General features: G+C 37.8%; 1 protein-coding gene across 3 annotated transcripts in view; it reads left to right on the forward strand.

The window, feature by feature from the left end:
* LOC126187330 (uncharacterized) overlaps positions 1-25,200 on the forward strand; it is a 155,017-nt gene that overhangs the window by 111,355 nt on the left and 18,462 nt on the right. The window lies entirely within an intron of this gene.

A 25,200-nucleotide genomic window follows, 5' to 3' on the forward strand; every position in this document is an offset into this window, starting at 1 on the left:
GAAGCTCCATCTTAATGTAGGAATGAGGACTAGCAAAATGCATAACTAAATTTTATTTATGCAGCTTCCATCACAGTTGCTTTCAAAAATGGAATAAATTGTCCATTCTTAGATTGCAGCCTTAGTTGCAAATGTTCACATGTGTGTATTGGTGGAAATGTATTTAAACATGTACAACGGAGGTTATGGTTTGAGAATGGACAGTTTAGCCAAAACTAGTCACCACAAATAAAAAATTTTAAACACAACTGTGACAGAAACTGGAAAAATAAAATTTTCATCACTGGCTGCATACAGTTATTTTATACCCTACAGCTGCAATTTCAACTTCATTGTTAATTATCAAATGGTTTCAATGATTAAACTATCAAGACTAGCAAAACAAAACAAAATGTATATGAGCATTATGGGGTTTGTTAGTGATTAAGAATGGTATGGAAAGGATAGGTTGCTGAGTCACAGACAGGTACAATGAAAAACACTGCTAAAATATTAAGTTTTCAGACAAGGCCCTTCTTTGGAAATAAAACGCACACACACACACACACACACACACACACGCACGCACACGCACAACTTACACCTTACACTCTGTCTCCAGGCACTAGAGCCCAACTTGTTAATGTTTGTTATTCACACTGTAAGTATACAGGGTGCTACAAAAAGGTACGGCCAAACTTTCAGGAAACATTCCTCACACACAAATAAAGAAAAGATGTTACGTGGACATGTGTCCGGAAATGCTTAATTTCCATGTTAGAGCTCATTTTAGTTTCGTCAGTATGTACTGTACTTCCTCGATTCACCGCCAGTTGGCCCAATTAAAGGAAGGTAATGTTGACTTCGGTGCTTGTGTTGATATGCGACTCATTGCTCTACAGTACTAGCATCAAGCACATCAGTACGTAGCATCAACAGGTTAGTGTTCATCACGAACGTGGTTTTGCAGTCAGTGCAATGTTTACAAATGTGGAGTTGGCAGATGCCCATTTGATGTATGAATTAGCACGGGGCAATAGCCGTGGCACGGTACGTTTGTATTGAGGCAGATTTCCAGAACGAAGGTGACCCGACAGGAAGACGTTCGAAGGAATTGATCGGCCTATTAGGGAGCACGGAACATTCCAGCCTATGTCTCGCGACTGGGGAAGACCTAGAACGACGAGGACACCTGCAATGGACGAGGCAATTCTTCGTGCAGTTGACGATAACCCTAATGTCAGCGTCAGAGAAGTTGCTGCTGTACAAGGTAACGTTGACCACGTCACTGTATGGAGAGTGCTATGGGAGAACCAGTTGTTTCAGTACCATGTACAGCGTGTGCAGGCACTATCAGCAGCTGATTGGCCTCCACGGGTACACTTCTGCGATTGGTTCATCCAACAATGTGTCAATCCTCATTTCAGTGCAAATGTTCTCTTTATGGATGAGGCTTTATTCCAACGTGATCAAATTGTAAATATTCACAATCAACATGTGTGGGCTGACGAGAATCCGCACACAGTTGTGCAGTCACGTTATCAACACAGATTTTCTGTGAACGATTGGGCAGGCATTGTTGATGATGTCTTGATTGGGCCCCATGTTCTTCCACCTACGCTCAATGGAGCACGTTACCATGATTTCATACAGGATACTCTACCTGTATTGCTAGAACATGTGCCTTTCCAAGTACGACAAAACATGTGGTTCATGCATAATGGAGCTCCTGCACATTTCAGTCAAAGTGTTCGTACGCTTCTCAACAACAGATTCGGTGACCGATGGATTGATAGAGGCGGACCAATTCCATGGCCTCCACGCTCTCCTGACCTCAACCCTCTTGACTTTCATTTATGGGGGCATTTGAAAGCTCTTGTCTATGCAACCCCGGTACCAAATGTAGAGACTCTTTGTGCTCGTATTGTGGACGGCTGTGATACAATACGCCATTCTCCAGGGCTGCATCAGCACATCAGGGATTCAATGCGATGGAGGGTGGATGCATGTATCCTCGCTAACGGAGGACATTTTGAACATTTCCTGTAACAAAGTGTTTGAAGTCACGCTGGTACGTTCTGTTGCTGTCTGTTTCCATTCCGCGATTAATGTGATTTGAAGAGAAGTAATAAAATGAGCTCTAACATGGAAAGTAAGTGTTTCTGGACACATGTCCACATAACATATCTTCTTTCTTTGTGTGTGAGGAATGTTTCCTTAAAGTTTGGCCGTACCTTTTTGTAACACCCTGTATGACAGATGGAAAGTATTCTCTAGGAACTCGCTTAGTGGTGTCTGCACATGTTGTTATTGTACACCGTAAGGCCATTGATAGATAACAAGAAGCAAGAAAACTGTGATTTGTCAACCTAATGGAAGATACGTAGATGATATTAGGAAATGTAAAAGAGCAGCATTGGTGTGTATACAGCTTCACCTATGAGACTGGTAATAATTTGCTAAAATATGTTTTATCTTACAAAGAGTAGGCTGAAATGTCTATGACTCCGTCTGTGTAAATTTTCTTCCCTTTAAAATCATTTCCATTGAAAGAACAGTTTTTGTTAAAACTTTCCTTTCTTATTTGTTCAGATAGCTGTATCAACCATATCTGACATTCTTTCTAGAATGTTATAATTTTCATTTTTAAGACTGATTCATATCTTGAACTATACAAACATTGGAACCAGTTTGGAATGTTGGTACAATCTTCTCTTTTTTGTAAGGTGCTGAATGACATGCCATTATAAGCTGTACAATTACTGTGTTGTTTAATAAAATGGAAGTAGTTTCATCTTTCATTCCATTTCTAGATTACTTCCATTTTCACCAGGAAGAAAGTGTTATGGTTGAATATGCTCTTTTCAGCAAATTATATCAACATATGACTTGTCTTTTCTGGAATAATGCACTTCGCAGTTGTTTGTGAATACTGATACTCAGAGTGGCCAGAAACAGTCTGAAAAACTTGTAAGGGCCTTGCATGGTACGTTATGCTGAGAAGTAATTGTAAAGAAAAAAAATTCAGTATGTTGCATTGTTTCTGAATTCATTAGCATTGAAGTTAGCTAATCAGGCCATTGCGTGAGCAGATTCAAGCAGCCTGCCAGATGCAGTTATTGTCAGTGGTTGTCATAGTGTATATGATAATGTATGAGACCGCTCAGCCTTTAGTTTGGGTATGATTCTTACTACTGTCCCATTTCCAAGTTTTGTATTGCTGTCTTATTCGATTTTAGGAAACCAAATGAAGAACATGTTTGGTGACACCATCTCTGGCAGGCCGCTTGAATTTGTGCGCACAACTGCCTGATTGGCTAACTTCAAAGCTAATTAACTAAGACATGGCACAATGTATCAAATTCTTTTTCTTAACTATTATTTCTTAGCACCAACCTAGTCTGCAAGGCTTCCCTATTTTTTGACCTACTTTTGCAATAAAGCCTCCGGCTGGATGAATTTGGAACTTATACCCAGAATTAACACACAGGCTATATTTAGAAGTGTTTAGTACAATATGTTCATTGATTTTAAGAATGACATGAAATATGGAACAATAATTACTCTTCGGAAAAGCTATTTACTCTTTGAGTTTTAAACTGTATCATATTTGTGAAAACGCTTTTATTGTTTAATATGTCTTACATAATACGATTCAGTGAAATGAAACTCAAAGTGTTTAATCCATACTTCCATACAAGCCTGTTGCATTTTAGTCGCTGAGCATGAGGTGAATGTTATAGCTTCTGAGGTGCTGGAAGACACACAGTGACGGTGTCATTAAAACGCTGTATGACACAGGTGTAATGCCTGTACATGTATAATGTTACTGGATTTTGATTATAATATGTGAGCTTATCTGCGGGTAACACACATGCACATGAGTGCAGATGACATTCTTTGTACAAATATTATAAAATTTGCCCCATAGTGAACCAGAAATTGCTTATCTTCTTTCTTCGTTGAGTTAGTATGTTTGCTGCACTTAACTCTCAGGTGGCTCTTCACACTGAAGCGGCTTGATTGATTTGGGTGAACTTTGGAATGAAGATAGCGTATATCGTGAATTAATACATAGCTTGCCTTCTGTCCCCAAAAAATCACTGTATTATTCTTGAAAATGGAAATGAGTGTTTGGCGTCATTGGCCGGCAGGCCCCTTGCAGGGCAGGTCTGGCCGCCTTGGTGCAGGTCTTATTACATTGGGTGACCTGCGAACTGGATGGGGATGAAATGATGATGAAGACAACACAACACCCAGTCCCTGAGCAGAGAAAATCTCCGACCCAGCCGGGAGGCGAATCTGGGCCCGTAGGACAGCAATCTGTCACCCTGACCACTCAGCTATCGGGACGGACATTATTCTTGAAGAATCAAGTTTATCAAGATCACTAGCAATTCTTTTTATTTTTATGACCGGTTTCGACAGATTTATGCTGTCATCATCAGATCTGAAAGTTACAAAAACAAACATCCCAAGTGAAAGTGGCTTTAACATATTTGATTTCATATAACCGCTGTGTACACTACTTCAGTCTTAGAAACTACCTTTTACATTCTTAGATGTACAAGCCCATTACAACACTGAAAGTCACATAGTGATGTTGCGTCAAATTGTAATAAAAACTGGCAGGGAACATCAACATGTCACCAAAAAAAAAAAAAAAAAAAAAAAAAAAAATACTACATGGTGTGCTGATGTCCCAGCACACACTAATTGCTTGGTACCTCTGTGGTGGCTTGACTAGTATAATATTTTCACAGACAAGTAAGTCCACTCTTGTCTACGAAGTGGTGTTCCATAATCGATAAATTTCGACACGTGTGACACATTGCCATTATGTCTTCTCTCCAATCTCATTAAAATTATTTTTAAGACAATTTATGTACCGTATTTTACAAACTATAAGATGCTACAGACTGTAAGACTCAGGTTAAATTTTAAGCAATTTAAAAATAAAAAAAATAAAAAATAAATGTAAAAAATTATTATTAGAATGCAAAGCCAGACAAAAAATTCTTAGTTTATAAAAACTAACTGACCTTTAAAATCCCTGAAATCCATCATCTGAACTTCCTCCTCCTCCTTGTCCCCCCTCCCTCTTCCTCTTTTTCATCATCATTGTCCTCTTCATATACTGGGTGATTATGATTAAACTTTCCCTATTCAACAAGTTATAACATGGAAACTAACCACCATACAAGTACAAAACTTGGTATCATCAGTGTCCAGGGTATGGGGTGCATGATTTCCATGCGTCCCTGCACCATCATCCAGTTTCAACTACGGCCACCAGATGCCGTGATCAGTCATCATGATTCATAGTCTCATACACATGACCTGTCGCAGTGCACTTGTTGATGTGTCAACATGAATATGGACAAAAGGAGCAGGGCAGTATTGGTGAAGCTGTATTATAAAAACAACAGTAATGCTGCAGCTGCACTTCGAGAATATCGCTGGTTGAAAGGGTTACAGAAGGGTCCTCATTCTCCACCTGCTGTGCGGAACATAATGAAGTTCGAATCAACGGGAGTACTGGGCGTCGCTTCGGGAAGAGGCCGACGACCAGTTGCACCGAAGGTGGTTGATGAAATCGCAGTTGATATGGCAGACAAGGCTGCGCACAATTACCGTATTTACTCAAATCTAAGCTGCACTCGAATCTAAGCCGCACCTGAAATTTGAGACTCTAAATTCAAGGGGACAGAAAAGTTTTAGGCCGCACCTCCAAATCGAAACAAAGTTGGTCCATTGTAATATGAGACACAATTTAGGTCGAATGATTGAAGATACAGCCACAGTGATACAGCTACAGTAGTTTGGTTCGAGTCGTAAGCTTAGCAGTTAAGCTTTACCAGGTAGCCATTGCTATGCATCAGGCGCTCCGTCCGTATTTATACGGATACCCTTCCTTTTTCACGTGCTTCGTCTGGTTTGAATCGATTGCTTATTTTGCTTTGATCTGATAAGTGCCGTTTTCAATGTTATAGGTGTTTACGTCAGTCACTCTAAGCTGAAAATGCATTACTATACTGTGTCATGCATTGTTTGTCGCATTCTGATAGTGCGTGTTTATGGCCTGTCGCTGCTCGCGGCATGGCTTGCTTTTGTGCGCGCTACCGCCGCCTACAATTAAAAAAAAAAGAGAGGAATCGTCACGTTAGCGAAACAATGGCAAGAGACTGCTATTTGTTGTTACTTACACTGCTGCTTTCTTTGATAATGATCAACACGAACCAAATAATAGACTGCATATGATATAACATGTTCTGAACGAGAGTTTGGCGAAAATTTTTCTCCATTTGAAAATCTTTGCGGCCGCTTCTTTAGTACATCAAATTCTGCACAGAAATTAGTCATCTTAGATTTAAAAATCTAGTCAGTTGGCGTGCTTCATTTCTGACTGTATCACTATTAGGCATAAGAGTAATACGAATATAAACATGACACGATACGTATATTCTTCTGCGTTTGCTGTTGTCTCACTCTAGTTTCGTAGTTTATTTTGCAGACAGGATTTAAATGAGATAGAAGCAAACACGAAAGAATACATGGCAAAATGTTTATATTCGTATTATTCTTGTGGTGAAGAGAATACTGCATGTGATACAAATTTCATCAGATTCCTATTAGCAACCATCTCTTCTCACAGGTAGGAAAAAATTCAGAACGTAGAGTTGGCCATATTGACAAAAATCCCAGTATTACCAGTCGGATTTTCGTAGTACATTGAAATTCGAAGATGAACAATACGGAATTTGTATTTACTTCGTTGGATAATGTATGAAAATGCAGTGGTCGAAACTCGGGCGGAGAAAAATGCTCGTCTTCCAATTTTTTTTTTTTTTTTTAATTTTATTTACTGATGCAGAGGTTTTGGCGCCAGTATTTACCTTTGTGCCTACAAACTACAAAGGATGTCTGTTTAGCGCTACATACATTCGACGGCAGAAGTTAGTTATGGCGGCACCTATCAACATTTTTCAGAACTTCCGCTTGCTTTGCACTCGATTCTAAGCCGCAGGCGGTTTTTTGAATTACAAAAACCGGAAAAAAAGTGCGGCTTAGATTCGAGTAAATACGGTACCGATGTGGGTATTCTGTGTCATGACAGTTGAACTCCTGTGGTCCGCTGTACAGAAGGTGCTTCAAACCATTCTCAAATGGTATCCATACAAGATCCATATCGTACAGCAGTCTGAACTACAGGATGCATTATCCACTTTCTTGCAAGGATTGAAGTTGAAGAGGGCTGCCCCTGGACCAACCTATGGACAGATGAAGCTCATTTTTCTCTGATGAGTAAGGTGAACACACACAATTGCCGAGTGTGGGGAATCTTCACGTCCAGTCACTGTGCATGAAGTTCCTTTGTATGGTGAGTTTGTTACTGTATGATGTAGCTTGTGGCTACATTCATCACTGGTCCATTATTTTTTAAGCAGGTTGGTGCACAAGGTCCAAAGACGTGCAGTGTGACTGGCCAGCATTACTGCAATATGCTTCACCAGCATGTCATACTCACCCTACAGGAGAGAGGTGCATTGAACTGAACAGTTTTCATGCAAGATGGAGCTCCACCACATATCTCTTGTGAAGTTCACTTTCTTCTCCGAAACACGTTTGGAAATGATTGAATTATCAGCCGATTGTTTTGAAATGCTTGGCCGGCACAATCATCTGATCACACTCATTGTGATATCTGGTTGTGGGGCTACCTGAAGGACAGTGTTTACCAGCGGAACATTCACACTTGTGCTGACCTGACGCACAGCATATCAAGATAGGTACCCAGCATACCTACGGACATGCTTTGTTCCGTTGTGCAGAATGCAATCCCGCACTTTCAGTCTCTTCTGGACACTGATGGGCGCTATATTGAGCACCTTTGTAGCAGTTATGCTACTGGTATGTAATGGTATGATATACCATAGCAGCACATTAAAAGTGTTTCAATTGAATTGATTTTGGATTATTTCTCTTCCCTGTGTCCTTGACAGTAATGCTACCAAGTTTGCTACTTGTATGGTAATTAGTTTAATTAGGCACAAGGTACATCTGGAAATCAGACGTGAATAAGGTACCAAATGTAAACATTACTCATGTAATAACTTATTAGTATATGAATGAAATTTCTATGCACAAGTGATGCAGGGCTCAATGTTTATTACATTATTCTAGATTTTGTTCAAATAGATACAGGAATAAATACATCGTGGCAGGCGGAAGTGTGACTGTGAAGAATTAAAGTTCACATGAAAATGACGTAGTACCAATGACGATATTTCATGCACAATAACATCAAAATCTGTGAATGAAAAATCTAAATGTAACTCATACAGTGCTCGATGTTTATGTTTATACTGGCTTGTCCACTTGTACTAAATACCAAGTTCTGTAATAAGCATAAACATCGAGCACCGAATCATTTATATTTAGATTTTTCATTCACGAATTAAGATGTCATCATGTGTGAAATATTGGCATTGGTACTATACCATTTTTATCTGATCCTTAATTTGGCACAGGTAAACTTCTGCATACTGTGTATTCATTGTTGTATCTACTTAACAAAATCTAGAATACTGTAATAAACATAACCATTGAGCACTGCATCAGTTACATAGAAAAATTCTTGTATTAAGAGGTTATTATGTAAAAGATGTTGACGTCTGGTACCATTTTCACAACTGATTTCCAGATCTACTTTGTGCCTACTTAAACTAAAAACTAGAAGGTATAAACCACGAGCACATCATCATATTATATAAACTTTGAATTCCACAATACATGTCAACATTTTTTCATAAGTGGGTGCATATGCTCTCATGAAAATCTCTGGTACTATACAACGAGCTTCACAATATTTTTCATTAATCTGCTTTGCAGTTACACTGACACATTAACACATAATTCTTTAATGAACACGCTATACTTATACCACAAGCACTGCATCGCTGGTGCGTGAAGCTTAGTGTATTTCATTTTATAAGGTGCGAAGAGTACTATTATGTGACTTTGATATTATTTCATGGGAGATTTTGTATGGTCCATGGCTACGGCCTATATTTATCTTGTATATAGTTACCTTGACGATCTTTTCAGTCAGGACTTGTGATAGGGCTCTGTGTAGGTGACTAATCTGAAATATGTTTACTGTAAACTAATTTTTTAAAAGTGACATCTTATTTTAAGTTTACATGTAATGGATGACAATATGTATTTCGTTGTGAATTTGCCCCCACGTTTTTTTTTTTTTTTTTTTTTTTTTTTTTTTTTTTTTTTTTAAAGGCACTGTATATTTTCAAAACATCAGTTATTTTAAATTCGCAATTTAAAGTGTTACATAAATTGTCTGAAAAGTAATTTTAATGAGATTGGGAGAAGACATAAAGGTTGTATGGCACGTGTATCAAATTATAGGACCCCACTGTGGAAACAACTGTGTACTTACCTGCGAAAATATTGTACTAGCTAAGTTGCCATTGTGCCATCAAGCAATTAGTGTATGCCGGGACATCAGCGCAACATGTTGTACACTCGTGTTTAGAAAAAGCGGAGCACATTGAACAACTAGAGATAGGCTGTTCGTATTCACAGGACGTGTATATTAGTATGTTGTACAGAAATGATTAGCATTTCGGTCACCTCAGTTCAGCATTTGTCCTGTTGCCTAGTAGGCACAGGGTCTGCCATGGGCCCTGATAACTTGTTCCATGCGTGATGGAATCAATGCGTGTAAGGTGCGGAGGGTGTCCTATGGTGTAGCCATCCATGCTGCATTCACCTGGTACCAATGTTCATCTGTGGTGGTTGGCATTGGGTCACAGCGCTGCATCCATTGTTTCACCATATTCCACACCTTTTTGATTGGCAGTAAGTCTGGTGGCCTGGTGGGACTGGGCAAAAGGCTGACATTCTGTGACACCAAGGAGGCACGTGTTTGTGCAACAACATGTGGTTGTGCATTGTCTTGCTGAAAATTGGCTTCTGGGATGTTGTGAAGAAAAGTTGTGTTCTGGGGTGTTGTGCAAAAAAGGTATGGCTGTGGGTTCGCAGGTCACACTGCTCACAGTGCCCTGGATATGCACCAACTGTGACCCAAAAGCACACACACCGTAAGGCCTTGAGTTGGCACTGTATGTCTTGTGATGCTGCTCCCCGTCTGTGGTGAACCAAGATATGAACATCATTTTGAAACAAAGAGAATCTGGATTCATCCAAAAACGCTCTCTGATGCCATTCCTGTCCCCAGTGACATTGGTCCATACACCGTTGCCGACTAATATGTTTCTGCAGATTCATCAAAGATCGACGGAGAAGTGTACGAAGTGCCTGTAACTTCTTCTCAGGGGGTGGTTGGGGTAGTGCGATGTGACCCATCTTGTCGTGTTCTGCAGAGTTCTGTGAACCGTTTTGCACACACCCTTTGCACAGCTGAAAGTTTTCGTCCCACACGAGGAGCAGTTTCCTGGATGGATTCATCACATTCTCCTATGCCGATAATGCGTCCTGTTTCAAACTCACTGATTAGACAGTAAGGTTTGCGTGTAAGTCAGCGAGGCATTCTGAGCATCTGCTCAGGTCACAGTGATCCATTAGCTTGCTGGTAGGTAGTGTGCCGTGATATTGACGTTGACCTTGAATTCGTGGGTCGACATGGTTGAGATCTTAGTCATTTCTGCAGAACATATTAATGCACATGTCTTGTGAATATGAACATCTATCCCTAGTCGTTCAAGTTGTTCTGTTTTTTCTGAACGTAAGTGTACATTTTATTTTGTGACATGCTGATGTTCCCTGCCACTTTTTACAAGTATTACAATTTGATGCAAAATCGCTATGTGGTTTTCAGTGTTGTAAGAAGCGTGTTAGTCTAATAATGTTAAATGTACATTCTAAGGCTGAAGTAGTGTACACAGTGGTTGCATGAAATCGTATACTTTAAAGCCATCTTCACTTGGCACGTTTGTTTTTGTAGCTTTCAGGTCTGATGATGACAGCATAGGTCCATCGAAACTGGTAAAAAAAGGGGGGGGGGCTGTCAAAGTTGCTTGACAAACTTGATTCTTTTAAAGAATATATATAACTTGTAGATCATGCCAACAGCTGACACAATATCTAAAATATGTAAAAATCCGTGTTGGCATAGGATGGTCAGCATGACTACTGTTTCCGTGGGATGGGTAACTTGACTAAGAAGTCATCCACGAAAGCTAACAATCTAATGAATGCAATAAGTATAGTGTAGAGATTAGTATTTAACTGCTTTGACAAATAAAATAAGTCCGTGCATACGACTAGGACTGCAGAAATATTCTTGTAGGATAAAATCACCATTAAACACTGTAACAATGTAACGTATGCAGAGTGTTTTAGAAGTGTGTTGGATTGTGGTATTATCAGCATCAGTATTATTATGAGTCAAGGACGAACATTAAAAGTGGCAGGTATTCATTTGGGCACACCAAGTTTTTTGCATGTACAGCTGTGCATCAGCTGGTCGCATATATCGAGAGCCAGAAATCTCTACATATACCCAGAGAACTATAAGTCCAGAATGTTGTTTACGGAGAAGGAGTACAGTAGGCTTCTGGCTCTCTGGCTCTGGCTCTCCCTTCACACCAAGACAAATATGATATTTTCTGTGCTAAGCCTGCCACAAAATGCTGTAGAATTACTTACTCTCTTGCCTGGCACATTTTGTAATTCAGTGCTCATTCCCGTAAAAATTGTTCTGTAAGAAAATGAGTGAATCGTGAGTGACATGCATTCTGTCAGCTTCTCCCATCATCTTAAAAAAGTGTGTGTGTGTGTGTGTGTGTGTGTGTGCCTCAACACCTCCAATAGAAAACTTTTGTTATGGCACATACACATAGATAGTGAGTTTTGCCATTAATATTTCTTCATAAATAATTGTTTAAGTATGGATAACATCATAGGGTGCAATTGATTTGTTTATATTTTTAAAAAATGCTGCCATTCTACCTGATTCTTCTAGTGTTTTTAATATCTGTTTTAATATTCATGTTGACAGTGTAATGTATACCCGGTATGATGGTACTGGGTGCCTTTGGTTACACAACATGATCACCGCTGGTCCACAATGTCAGTAATTTGGAAAGCAGGCATTACATTTCTTTTATTTTACGACTAATTGCTGTGCCCTATCACCAAGATCTCTGTAATGCTATTTTTCACAAGACCACATGTCGTCCTGACCTATCTCGATGCGGACATTATTATACTTGTTCTCGCCAGCACATTCTTCAGATTTTTCACCTACAGAGAAAAACTTCTGGTCATGGGTTGCTGAGAGACTGGCTTGCCATCATTTGCCAGCCGCCACAGATGATGTCAGGTGTAGGGTTGAAGGAGTATGGAAGGAGTATGGAATGATATAAATAATGTACCCACATCTGTCACCCAAGCTCAGTTAGAATTGATGCTGGGTCATTCCACGTCAAATCACGCAGGCCACGTCACCCATCATCTCAGATTCACGTGAAACTTTTCCAAATTGCGTGTACTCATAGCATAAGAACTTGCGCAGAATCTCTTTGCTCTCAAGACTAAAACTTTATTTTTATATCGAATTTTAATTGTAGTGATATTCTGATAACTGGGCTCTGCAGGAATGTCAGTGCAAAATGGTGCTTATGAAGCTTTTTATTTGGAATTTTTTTCATAACTTGAAAGAAGCACATACTTAACAGACATGTAATTATTTCAGCAGTAAAGTTACAAAAAATTTAACTTGTGTCACTTTCCAATTTCCGGAAAAGGTACAGACACATTGAAAAATGCTTATATCACATTTCCCCAGCCTGGTGGGAACTTTTAATTGGTCTTAAATAATTCCCAAGACATTACACATCGTAATAAAATAAAATTATTTATGGGTTTTCTGTGAATGGAGACACAAATAAATCTGAAGTCACAATACTTTGTGTTGCGATGTAAAAATTTTATTAATAAATAATATGAATATGATTCTAATTTCCCACAAAAATTTTTACCGTAACCTCCCAACAAAATACGTTCCCATTTAACCTCCGCACAAAATTCATTCACATTTAATGTAATCTCAAAACAGAAAAAATAAATTCAGTGACCTGGTGATAATACAATGTAACTAACCTCTCAATTAAATTGTCACACACTTATGACTTTTCAATAATTGACTGTGAATTTAACCTGGTAAATTTTGGACGTCAGCAGTGCTGCGTCATGGCCCTGAAAGATCATTCTGAATTTAAAAAAAAAAAAAAGAGAAAAATTGTTACCTCAATGAAGTCGCCGGATAACGCATATATAACTGCTCTTAAAATAATGTTTTCTGGCACAGCCCTGTGCAATGCTGGCCGATAGATTTGTCATTTATGAAAGGAAGCAACTGATTTTTCTTTTGCAACAATAGGGGTGATCATGGATGAGAGAAATTAGTAAATTCTTTAAATTGAAATGAATGGTTGTTAATAGTTACTTTTTATGAGAAAGATTATTATTACGAGATTTTAAAAACATTTACATGGGACTTGAGATGACATTACTACATATGCATGAGGCTGCTTTTTACCTTATACAATAATACTCAGGCTCCGGCATCGCTGCACCGCGACCGGCCCAGCCAACACGGTACACCAGACCAGAGCAGAGCAGACTGCAGACTAGAGCAGACTAGCAACAACTTACTGCTACAGATACACAGTTCGTACTGCAGTCAACACTGTTCTCTGGTCAGCGATTCTCTTATACCTTGCATATCGCAGGCAGCGCATGAGCAATACATCGAAATTACATCTGCTCGGACCTCTTACATAAAATTACATCTGCTCGGACCTCTTACAGAATGTTTCTCATTTGGATTGCATTACTTCAGACAAAGATGATAATAATAATAATAATAATAATAACAGAAAATATCTCATTTTCAACACATCTCTGTCATATTCCCCCAGACATTGCAGAAGGGATGTATCTTTATTGCAAAAAAAAAAAAAAAAAAAAAAAAAAAAAAAAAAAAAAAAAAAAAAATAGTAACTATTCTTGACTTACGGGAATATAGAAAATCAACTCAAGCTGTTATGGCCCAGACACTGATTTTTAATATTTGCTTTGTAAATAAAACCTTTTCTTGTTGCAAGTTAATTTATTTTTACCAGATGCATTTCACCTTTTTCTTGCTCTAAGGCATTTTCTGTGCGATCTGGAACATACAGTTTTGTTATTTTTAGATTATCAAACAGTTCACGTCCCATTTCTTTATGTAAATAAGTAATTACTTACAGTTTTCTGTGATCTGCATTTCCTCTCATCTGGTCTGGAGCTCACACTACCACTTTATTTCTGGCCTGGAGCTCGAACTACCACTTTATTTCCAAATAAATACCAGATGAGAAAATGCAGATCACAGCAAACTGTAAGTAATTACTTATGTACATAAAGAAACACAACATGAACTGTTTGATAATCTAAAAATAACAAAACTGTAGTGTTATAGATCCCACTGGAGATGCCTTAGAGCAAGATAAAACACGAAGTGCATCTGGGAAAAATAAATTAAGTTGCAACAGGAAACAGCGGTTTTGTTTACAAAACAAATATTTCTGTGCTCGCTGCGGAGGATGGCCTTGCTAGCAAACTTGTTAATGATTTTTAAATATATAAAACACTTTCTGACAGCTGATACAAGACTTATTTTTATCAAAACTCATATTATTTTTTAAAAAAAAGGAAAAAGAAGAAGCACCCTGAATTTTGATAGATATTGGATGTTCATTTAACATGTATCACATCATTGTTCAGAAGATCATTCAAATCAGATTATGTAAACTGACAATCTATAGTAAGGCTGCCTCATGAAACTAGAGTCAAAAGGTATAAATTTAATTGAAACATTTTCTTTACACAGGTTAACTTTATTTAGTGTGTCAAATTAGCATCTTTAAACAATAATTATTCTAGCCATGCTAAAGTTAATTTAAAATGTACATTTTCAGCAGTGAAGATCCCTGAAGCTATCAGTGAGACTTCTTAAGAGCATCTCTGTTTTTAATCCACTGTGACAAATTATATTCTGTTAACTGCATATCGTTTTCATTAAACTAATACATTCTGTGTAGTGATGTTGATTTAGGTACACCAACAGTGCATAAAATGTTTTCCAAAGGCACAAAACAAGTCTTCCTTCTCAGGCCAAAAGAATGACACTGCTGGTCCAGGTGGGTGGAGAAAAAGTAGTTGAGTGTCTCCTTCATTTTTGACACAGGCGAGGTACCATCTGTCATCATATACAGCTGCTACAAAAGAATTTTGTTGAGGATGAGTGCTTGCCCAATGTGGGGCATTTTCATTAAATGAAAAAAATCAAGGAAGGCTTTTCAGAAGAACTCTAAAGAATCACTGGAAAGTGGTTCGTAATGGTGAAAATTCCTGGTACCAGGTATTGTGCGGATTGTTGGAAATCTTATCTCGTGGTTCTTGTGTAGGAAATCTACATTGACTTTCTATAAGAAGTGGGGGGGGGGGGGGGGGGGGACATTGTCAGTATTAGCTTTTACAGAAATTGTAAACACCAGATACAGTTGTTATCGTTGTTATTTGTGCATCATCCACTAGTTCAAGACTAGCTCTTCTCAAAATACGTTTTGTAGTTCGTCCCAAACTATCGCACACAGATTTGTTGTGGCTAGTAGCAAAAAAGGAATTCTTAGCATTAATAGAAAAAACGTTTTTGTGCTCACTCAAATTTGTAAAGCTTTTTCTATTCTTATATGGAGCAGCACACCCATCAGTGAAATAATGCACTTTCTTCACTTGTGGATAATGCTCTGTCAGCCACTTAATCATTCCTTTTTCTGGACAGCATTTAGAAATACTACATCCTGTTCCATATCATCACTTTTAAAGCAGTGGTTCACTGTTACCAATTTACTTTCTTCATTTACCACATAAACACACACGGGATGGATTGTATAGCTGCTTCTTGTCCAGTGGTAACTCTGAATTTCATTCTGAATTACAAAACTGTAGTTTTCAGCAAAGTTTTAATAATTCTGATACTTTGTCATCACTGGGACTATTATCACTGTAATTAAGCATGCCATCGTCATTTTCATAGTCACATACAAGAAATTTTATAAGTTCTTCGTATGTACACACACACACACACACACACACACACACACACACACACACACAATGAATGAGTGCCGGCAGCACCAGCTAAAATACACCACTTCGGTCTTAAGTGGTCTTAATTGGATTCTCCAATTTAAAACAAGTGTACAGTTCTCTTCGTTTGTAAAGTATGAGTCTCTTTTGCATATAAACATTCTTCTGAATGCTAACTTTGTCTTTTGCTCCTGGTAACATTCACATGTATTCATCATTTTGCTAGAAATCAGTGACAGTCTTTACCACTTCATGAGCAATAACTTCCCCATTTTGGTTTAGGAATTGATAAAATACCTATTTCTGTTTTCAGTTCCCTTGCTTGTCAAGCCACATACTCACTAAAATTGAATTCTGACATGTTTTCCTTTGACCAAGAGAGTGTAGCTAAAGTTAAAATTTGAATACTTTCAGGTACTCTTACACAAGCCACTCTTTTATTAACAATATCGTGGCATTTAAATCTTGACTTTCTTAAAAATTTCATCATCAAATTTTTCTTCTTTACAGTCAGAATATACAATATTGCAGTCTTAATGCCTGGCACACTTTTCTTTCCAAAATGTGCTCCACTTTTCCTAGCTTCTTTTTGCCCTATGAGGCTTTGCTGCGATTAGGAATGGAGTGAAGTTTTAAGGGAGAGCACCCCAAATCATGTAAAGTGTTGTTTGCATCCTCAATTTTTTAGTACTGATTCATGAAATGTCACCTATGAGTCATCTGCATCACTTTCGTTTCTATCACTGATGTTAGTTTTCTGTTCACAAATGGTATGACATGTTGCTCACAGTTTTTGGCCTGCTTTCACATAGATTCTTTTAGCACTTAGTGTTTTAGACAAAGACAAGCAAACTGACCTCAAAGTTTTTTTTAGCTGTTTGTGTTTTTTGAAAGGATCACAAGAAGTTCTGTGATGACTTTCAAAGCCTTTTAAGTAATTGTACAAGGGGCATTTGAAAAGTCGATGCAAATTCCACCGGTGCGTATCGAGGTCATATTTAGTTAGTGGCATCTTTGCAAAGAACGCACACCAAGTTTCAGCCTTATTAGTCTATTACTTTGTGTTTGGCATTTGTGTGAATCAAGGAAGTTGAGTGATTGTCAACTAATGGACAAAAAATAATTTTTTGTGGTGATTAAACATTACTTTATGAAAGGCAAAACACCTCAGAAGACTAAAGAGATGCTTGATAAACATTACGGTGACTCTGCACCTTTGATTAGAACAGTTTATAAGTGATTTCAAAGTTTTTTGAGTGGCCATATAGGCACAAGTGAAGCTGAACATTGCCAGTGCTGTGGGATTTTCGAACGAACAGGTGCATTATATTTTGCATAAACATTTGGACGTGAGAAAGCTATCCACAAGATGGGTTCCGCGATTACTCGCGCTTGACCAAAAATGGAATTGTGTGAAGTGTTGCAGGGATGGTTTATAGCTGTTCAGGAAGAATCCACAGGACTTTAAGGGTCTTTTCTTCACTGTGGATGAAACATGGATACATTACTATACTCCTGAGACCAAACAACAATCTAAACAATGGGTTACCAAGGGAGAACCTGCACAAAAAAAAAGGCGGAGACCACTCCTTCGGCCAGAATGGTTGTGGTGACTGTCTTGGGATTCACAAGGGATAATCTATGTCGACTATCTGGAAATGGGTAAAACTATTACAGGTGCATATTATTCATCGTTATTGGACTGTTTGACAAATGAGCTGCAAGAAAAATGCCGGCAATTGGACCACAAAAAAGTCCTTTTCCATCAAGACAATGCACCAGCACACACCTCAGGAGTTGTGATTGTACAATTAATGGAAATAGGGTTCCAACTCGTTTCACCTTCCCCCTGTTATTCAGACTTGGCTCCCTCGGACTACTATTTGCTCCCCAATTTGAAGAAATGGCTGGTGGTACAACGATTTTATTCAAACGATGAGGTGATTGCAACAGCTATTTTGTACACTTGGACAATTCCTATTATTCGGAAGGGATCAACAAATTAGAACAGCATTGGACAAAGTGTATAAGTCTAAAAGGAGACTATGTTGAAAAATAAGAAAGGTTTACTCCAAACACGTAAGTAGTTTCTATTTTTGCATGGACTTTTCAAATGCTCCTCGTATCTGTGATGTCCACATGTGGTAGCACTTTCTTGATCTTGTGGGAAGCTTATACTGGATTGCAGCAATATCAAATCTTGTTGGTCTTCACTCAGCTCTTCTATTTTTTGCAGAATTTTTTCTCAGGTCTTGTCAAATGACATGGTGTTTCTAGTAATTTTCCAACAGTACATGAATTCACATTTTCTACTGCAATTAACTGAGCACTAATTCACTTAAAATGTACTTTATACAAGTGAAATGATAGGGCCACACTACAAACAGGTATGACCTCTCTCACAGAAAGACAAAGAGCAACTGAGGCCAAAAAGCCAAATCATATATTTTATAAGCCTTAAAAGATTACTGAATTAGTCAAATGAAAGGAAATAAATTTTCACCTTAATGTTAACTTACCTGCCTAGAATGAGTTATACTTAAATAAGCTAATTTGATATGCTTGCATGTGAGACAGTGAGTGGATGAATTTACTTAAAATGACCCTTTTCCATCACAGCAAAACATATTTTGATTTCAGATATATGTGTCAATTACCCATTAAAGTTTTTATTTTATCAGAAAGCTTACAACCTAGGGGATTATTTAAGAACAAAATCAGATTACCAGCCGGTTGGAGAAATGTGATATAAGCATTTTTTCACACCTTGCAATTTTTCTGAAATCGAAAATTGGCATACATTAATATTTTTCAGTAATTGGATATCTGTTAACTGTATGCCTTACTTAACTTCTGAAAAAAAATTCAAAGTCCAGAAACTTCATAAATACCTGAGTAACGAGCATTTATGTAGATAAGTACCATTTTGCACTGACATTCTCACAGAGCTCAGTTATCAGGATATCACTACATTTAAAATTCGATGTAAAATAAAGTTGTAGTCTGAGACCAAAAAGATTTTGCAGGAGTTCATATGTTATACGTATAAGCAAATATGCAAAGATTTGTGAAAATCTGAGATAAAGGGTTACAAATCCTTGAATTATTGCTTGTTTTGACGTGGAATGATCCTGCCCAGCCAATTTAAAGATGTTGTTGTTGTTACTATAGGTGACAACTTCGTATAGTATGTGCAAGTAAAATTTCTGCATGTGCTACCCTTCCTGGTCTTGAAGTTTCAATGGCCAGCAGTGTGGAATTGTTAATGGGGTCGGCCTATATTATAGACTTCCTGTGGAGCCAAGGCAGTTATACACTCTCCATATTTGTAAACTGCTGAAGGTTTCAAGACTGTAAGACTCATGACTTATCAACTTCAGTAAAAAATAAATTATACTAACAATTTGTTGTTAGATTTTCTTCTTAGGGACTTATCAAAGGTTCCAAAGTAAACTAACAAGGAAAAATCCCCAGGGTTGGGATTGACTTTTTGAAACCATCGCTGCAATCATGTAGGTTATTATCCCAGTTATCACATCCTCAAGCCATTCATCAAAGTGGATCCTTGTTTGCAAGTAATAAAAAAAAAAAAAAAAAGTTTCGGAAGTTCATCTAATGCTCTAGAGACTAAAAATTGATAGAATTACTCAGAGCAGTGGCATAGCGTAGTGGTTAAGATGTGTTCATGGCAGGCAGAAGATTGTTGGTTCTGATCCCATCAGGAAATATAATAATTTTTATTTTTAAATCCATATAGAAATGACTTTGATCATTATGTATATTCAAATGAGTGGTTTAAAATGTAATTATTTTATTTTGAATCTTTGGTCAAGTTTGTAAATGTATTAAGTTTATCATTTGCTCTGTTTTTCCAACTGATTTTAATTATTTTTATGTATTATATTGATTTAATTTCTTATTTTGTCATCTTACACTGTCATCCATATTGTTGCATTAATTATTTCTGTTCCTCATTTCATTGGATTTAATTTAATTTATAATCTCAATTCTTTCGTTTAAATCTTCATCTGCGTTATTTTGTCCATTGTACTACAAGGATTTATGTTTAAGTGTTTGTGTGACGCTTACCATTGAAAAAAATTACATCTTTTAGTGAGAAATACATTTTTGGCACCATTGCAAAACCGTATGAACATATTATTTTGTCTTTTTTTAACCAATAGATCAGCATTTTCAAATGTTTAAATGTAATTACAGATAAATAAAAAAAAATTTCCAAAGTAGGCCAGTGATGCTCAGAGCTTTTATTTTTGCTTCACTGGAGGCATGTGCTTCCTCACATGAAGTTACTGTGATTACTATTCCATCTTGAAGACTTAAGGTCTATATGATTCCTCATGCGCAAATAAAATAACAGATCTATACAGTATTTTGTGCTCTCTTCTACGATAATTTATTTTATGGTTTTCCTTCGTGAGTATCATTCATCAGTAAGAATACATACCACTCCTCTGGAGCAGCAGGGGAGTGATCAAAAGTGTGGGAAGAAAACTTATAGAAAAAGAGTGCTAAAACAAACTACTGGGGAATCACATTCATGAGCCATTGTGCAAAGAACTTTGAGAAAGTTTTGGAAACACGAATTTGGACGAAAATTGGAGGGGGGACAAGAGAACAACAACATGGTTTCAAAGTACGGAGGTCCATAGTAGATCTGATTTTCAATGTAAGCCAGTTACAGGAATATGAAACAGATCTGATGGCCTTCCTGGACATTAAAGGCCTTTATGATAGTGTATGTTGTAACAAGGTATGAAAGTCCCTGGGGAACAGAGCAGTAGAAAAGCAACTATATCTCCCAGAGAAATGTTCTGCTGGAGTGTTAGTTATGAAAGTGGAAGGTGTGAAATCTGATTGATTCGAACTGAAGAATGGCTTGAGGCATGGAAGTACACTTTCACCTCTGCTCTTCATTGTGGCAACGGATGAGAAAGTGATTAGTGGGGCACAAGTAATTGGTGAAGGAAAGATGAAAGCACTGATGTTTGCAGAAGGTCTGGGGAAACCAGCAGGAGGAAGTGCAAGAGTAGTTGGCCATTTGACAATAAATAGTACAGTGATGTGGGATGAAATTAGGTGTAAGTAAGTCTGAAATGATTATCACAACCAGAAAGGAGGAGAGAGTCATAACTGGAGTAACAGTTGGTCAGGAATGACTTGGGAAAGTGGAGAGTTTCAAATGTCTAGGAAGTTTACTAAAGGAAATTGAAGAACAGACAGGAAATAAATGAGCAGAAAAGACAGCCAGAAACATTCCCGAAGAGTTTTAGAATCCTGATATGGAGCAAGGATATCTCTCAGGACAAAAAGGTTATATACCAAGCCTGTTCAAAAAATTCTGAACTTTGCCCACAAAATTTTTCTAGACATACCTTGTACTTATTGTGCATGGCCTCCTTTGAAATACTCTCCTCCACAATTGATACTCTGCACCCGTCATTGTTTCCACTTCCGAAGCAGTCTTGGTACACCTCATGCTGGATCGTGCAAAGTGCCATCCACAAATTTTCTTTCGTCTCATGTATTGTTGCAAATCTGTGTCCTTTCATTAGGGTTTTCAACTTTGGAAATAAAAAAAACTCCACAGAGGCCAAGTCTGGAGAGTACGGAGGATGAGGCAGCAAAGTGATTTCATTTTTTGTACCTGTCTAATGAAAGGAAGAGAGAGAAACAAAGTGCAAGCTATTGAGATGAAATTCTTGAGAAACTGTATTGGAATGACAAAGGAGGACAGATTAAAGAGTGAGAGGATCAGGCAGTTAGTGAAGCAGGTATGCTTACTAGTAGGGTAGCGGTATCAAGGCTTAGGTGACATGGACATAACACACAAATGGAAGAGAGGATACCTAGAAACATACACGAGATGAAAAGGAAGGGAAAAAGACCTAGAAACGTGACTGAAAGGTGAGGAAGATTGCATGCAAGAAGGCTGTGAGATGGTGGGAAGACAGATGATGGAAAAGCATATGTTCCAGACTTGGCCAGCAGCAGGAAATTATTATTATTATCATTAGCAGAAAATTTTATTCTGTGATACTCTTATACATTCTTACAAGATTTGTTCAGTTAGAAAACTTTGTATCACTCGAGCATTAAATGTGTTCTTACACTATTGCTTATAAAATAAACAATTCTATTGCAGAACTAACATGCGTCAATTCCTGCTATTCCATTGTAAGACAGCTTCACATTCTGCAATTACATACTTTGTCAAAGTGAGTGCAAATATGAATCCTTCGATTAGGTTGTATGTCTAATTAATTTCAGATTCGGTCACAATATTATTCCAACTGTGGAGTCGCCCATATGATACATATTTCTGCTGCATTGTTGGTGGGTGTCTGTCAGCATACAGAAGTTTGTCTATCAAAAAACTCAGAATCATTATTACTCATCATATAGTGGAGATGCTGAGTCGCAGATAAGCACAACAAAAAGACTGTCACAAATATGCTTTCGGCATTTGTCAAAAATAGATGACAGAAACACACACACACACACACACACACACACACACACACACACACACACACACAAATGCAACTTACTCACGCATCACTACAGTCTCTGGCAGCTGAAGCCACACTCAAAGTATTTCCTAATATTGTTACATTCCATCCTGTATTTTCTATTGTTTGGGTCATTATTAAACATTGGAATGTGTGTTTTTAAAGTTGTAATGGACTGGAGAAAGATATTAATGCTGTAATAAGATGTAACATGTGCAATCATTAATTAGTTTATATCTTTGTGTGGCAGTCAAGAAATCTCGTTAACCATTTGCTCTATTGAGATAATTAAAAAAAATCTTCTTGTTTGGACACATTTCATGACAGGATCACTGCTATGATTAAGCTGCATAGGGAAACAAGCTAATTTTTTCCTCCCCCTTTATTTCATTTTTTAGCATGTAGATAACTTTAGTATTGAGTAGCATCTGCTCTGTAGGAAAATGATGCCCTGTGATCAGCAAGTGGAAATGTAAGCTTTAAGTATACAGGGTACTTATAAATGGTGGAAAAATTGAAATTTTTTTATGACTTTATGTAATTTTATAGTCTTTCCTGATTACATTGATATATATACATTATAGGGTTTTAAATGAAAAATGACCTTTATATACCAAATTTTAAAGTTATGGTCATATATGGTGCCACATCCCCTTAATTTCTGTTGCAGAAACCAGTATTATTTCTAAAAGAACTGTGAACTTTCTGTTTCCAGCAATTATACGTATATACAATGTATCATGTTGGTAACAGTGCAGGTTTCTAGTGTCTGTAAATGATTATCTTTGCTAGTATTTACCTTTGTTTCGCTGAAGCAGTTTGTTCACATGTTACTGAATGTTTTTTGCCCAAGTGCTACTTATATTTGTGGAAGCACAGATCCTTTAGTGTGCAGTAAATATGAACTATGTCACACATCAGGAAATTCAATAAAAGGAAATTCTGTGGTAACCAGTTAACAAACAAAGCAAGCCACACTGTTGAGAGTAACCTATGTATCCGATCTTCAGGGAAGAAACTCCCACATGGTACGGCTCCTGGTGATTAAAATTTTTGTGTTAACAATGACGCTGTTTGTAAGTGCACTTGTTGTTGTTGTGAGCATCTTATGTTCTTTGATAAAGGAAGTGGCAAAATGTAAACAATGTGATGGTGTAGGCTGTCTGGCAATAACTGAACAACCAAGTAACAGGAAGGATTTAGTGTCAAAATTAGTTGTTCTGTGTAGATCTTACAATAAGTCTACCTCCAAAATGACTTCGAACATTGTGCATAATTCATACTATGTGAATTTGAAGTTAGTGTGTGCAATGGGTGCAATAGGAAAAGGAAAAAAGGCTGCTCAAACATTTCGTGGTTTGATGGACCTTCCTCCTCCTCCCAGTAGGTTCAGCAAGTACATAAAAATACTTTTAGGTGCCTTGACGGTTGTGTGTAAATGAAATGAGCAGTAGAAGAAATTGCAAATATTAGTGGAACCAGGGACATTGATGTTGCACTTGATGGGTCATGGCAACGTCGAGGACATCATTCCTTGAATTGTCTTGAAAGTGCTACTTCTCTGGAGAATGGGAAAGTTGTCGATGTTGAGTGCTTATCTAAGTACTGCCACACCTGCCATGGGAACACTGAAGGACATATTGAACATCAGTGTTCTAAGAATTATGATGGTTACAGTGGAGGTATGGAGCTCTAAAAATATTTCAGAGGTCGGTGCCCGTTTACTACATTAGATATACGAAGTACCTAGGTGATGGGGATTCTAAAGCTTTCAATAAAATTAATAAGTTCAATGTTTATGTTGATACCTTTGTAACAAAACTGGAGTGTTGTGGACATGTGCAGAAGAAGCTACGTAGAGAAATGAAAGGAAAGTTGCTATCTGATGGAAAATCTCTGTCTGGCCGAGGCAGATTGACAGAAACTGAAATAGACCTTCTTCAGAGTTGTTATGGACTGGCCATTAGACAAACTGCACCTCTGAATGATGTTACAGCAATGAGAAAAGCTCTGTGGGCCCCCTACTTTCACAAGTTATCCACAGATGACCACCCTGTTCACGGACTTTGCCCTAAAGGAGCAGATTCTTGGTGTGGTTCCCAATAAGCGAAAGAAAGTGGTCAAATATACCTTCATAAGCATTCTCTTCCTGAGCCTGTTATGAATGAAATAAAACCAATTTTTAGAGACCTGAGTGACCCTGTTTTGCTTGGAAAATGTCTTCATGGGGGCACTCAGAATACAAATGAAAGTTTCAATCGTTGCATATGGGAAAGATTACCCAAGAATGCTTTTGTAGGACTATATACATTAAAAGTTGGTGTACTAGATGCAGTGATATGTTTCAGTGATGGAGTGATAGGAAGGTTGGAAGTCCTGAGAAATTCAGGCATAAAATGTGGCTCTAATATGGAAGATCAATCGCTTGCATGTGACAGACAACAGGTGCATGGAGCTGAAAGATTAACTCTTCAAGTTACGAAAGAAGCTAGAAGTGCTAAAAGGAATGCCA

The sequence above is a fragment of the Schistocerca cancellata genome, chromosome 5 (assembly GCF_023864275.1).
Source record: "Schistocerca cancellata isolate TAMUIC-IGC-003103 chromosome 5, iqSchCanc2.1, whole genome shotgun sequence".
NCBI classification, from domain to species: domain Eukaryota; kingdom Metazoa; phylum Arthropoda; class Insecta; order Orthoptera; family Acrididae; genus Schistocerca; species Schistocerca cancellata.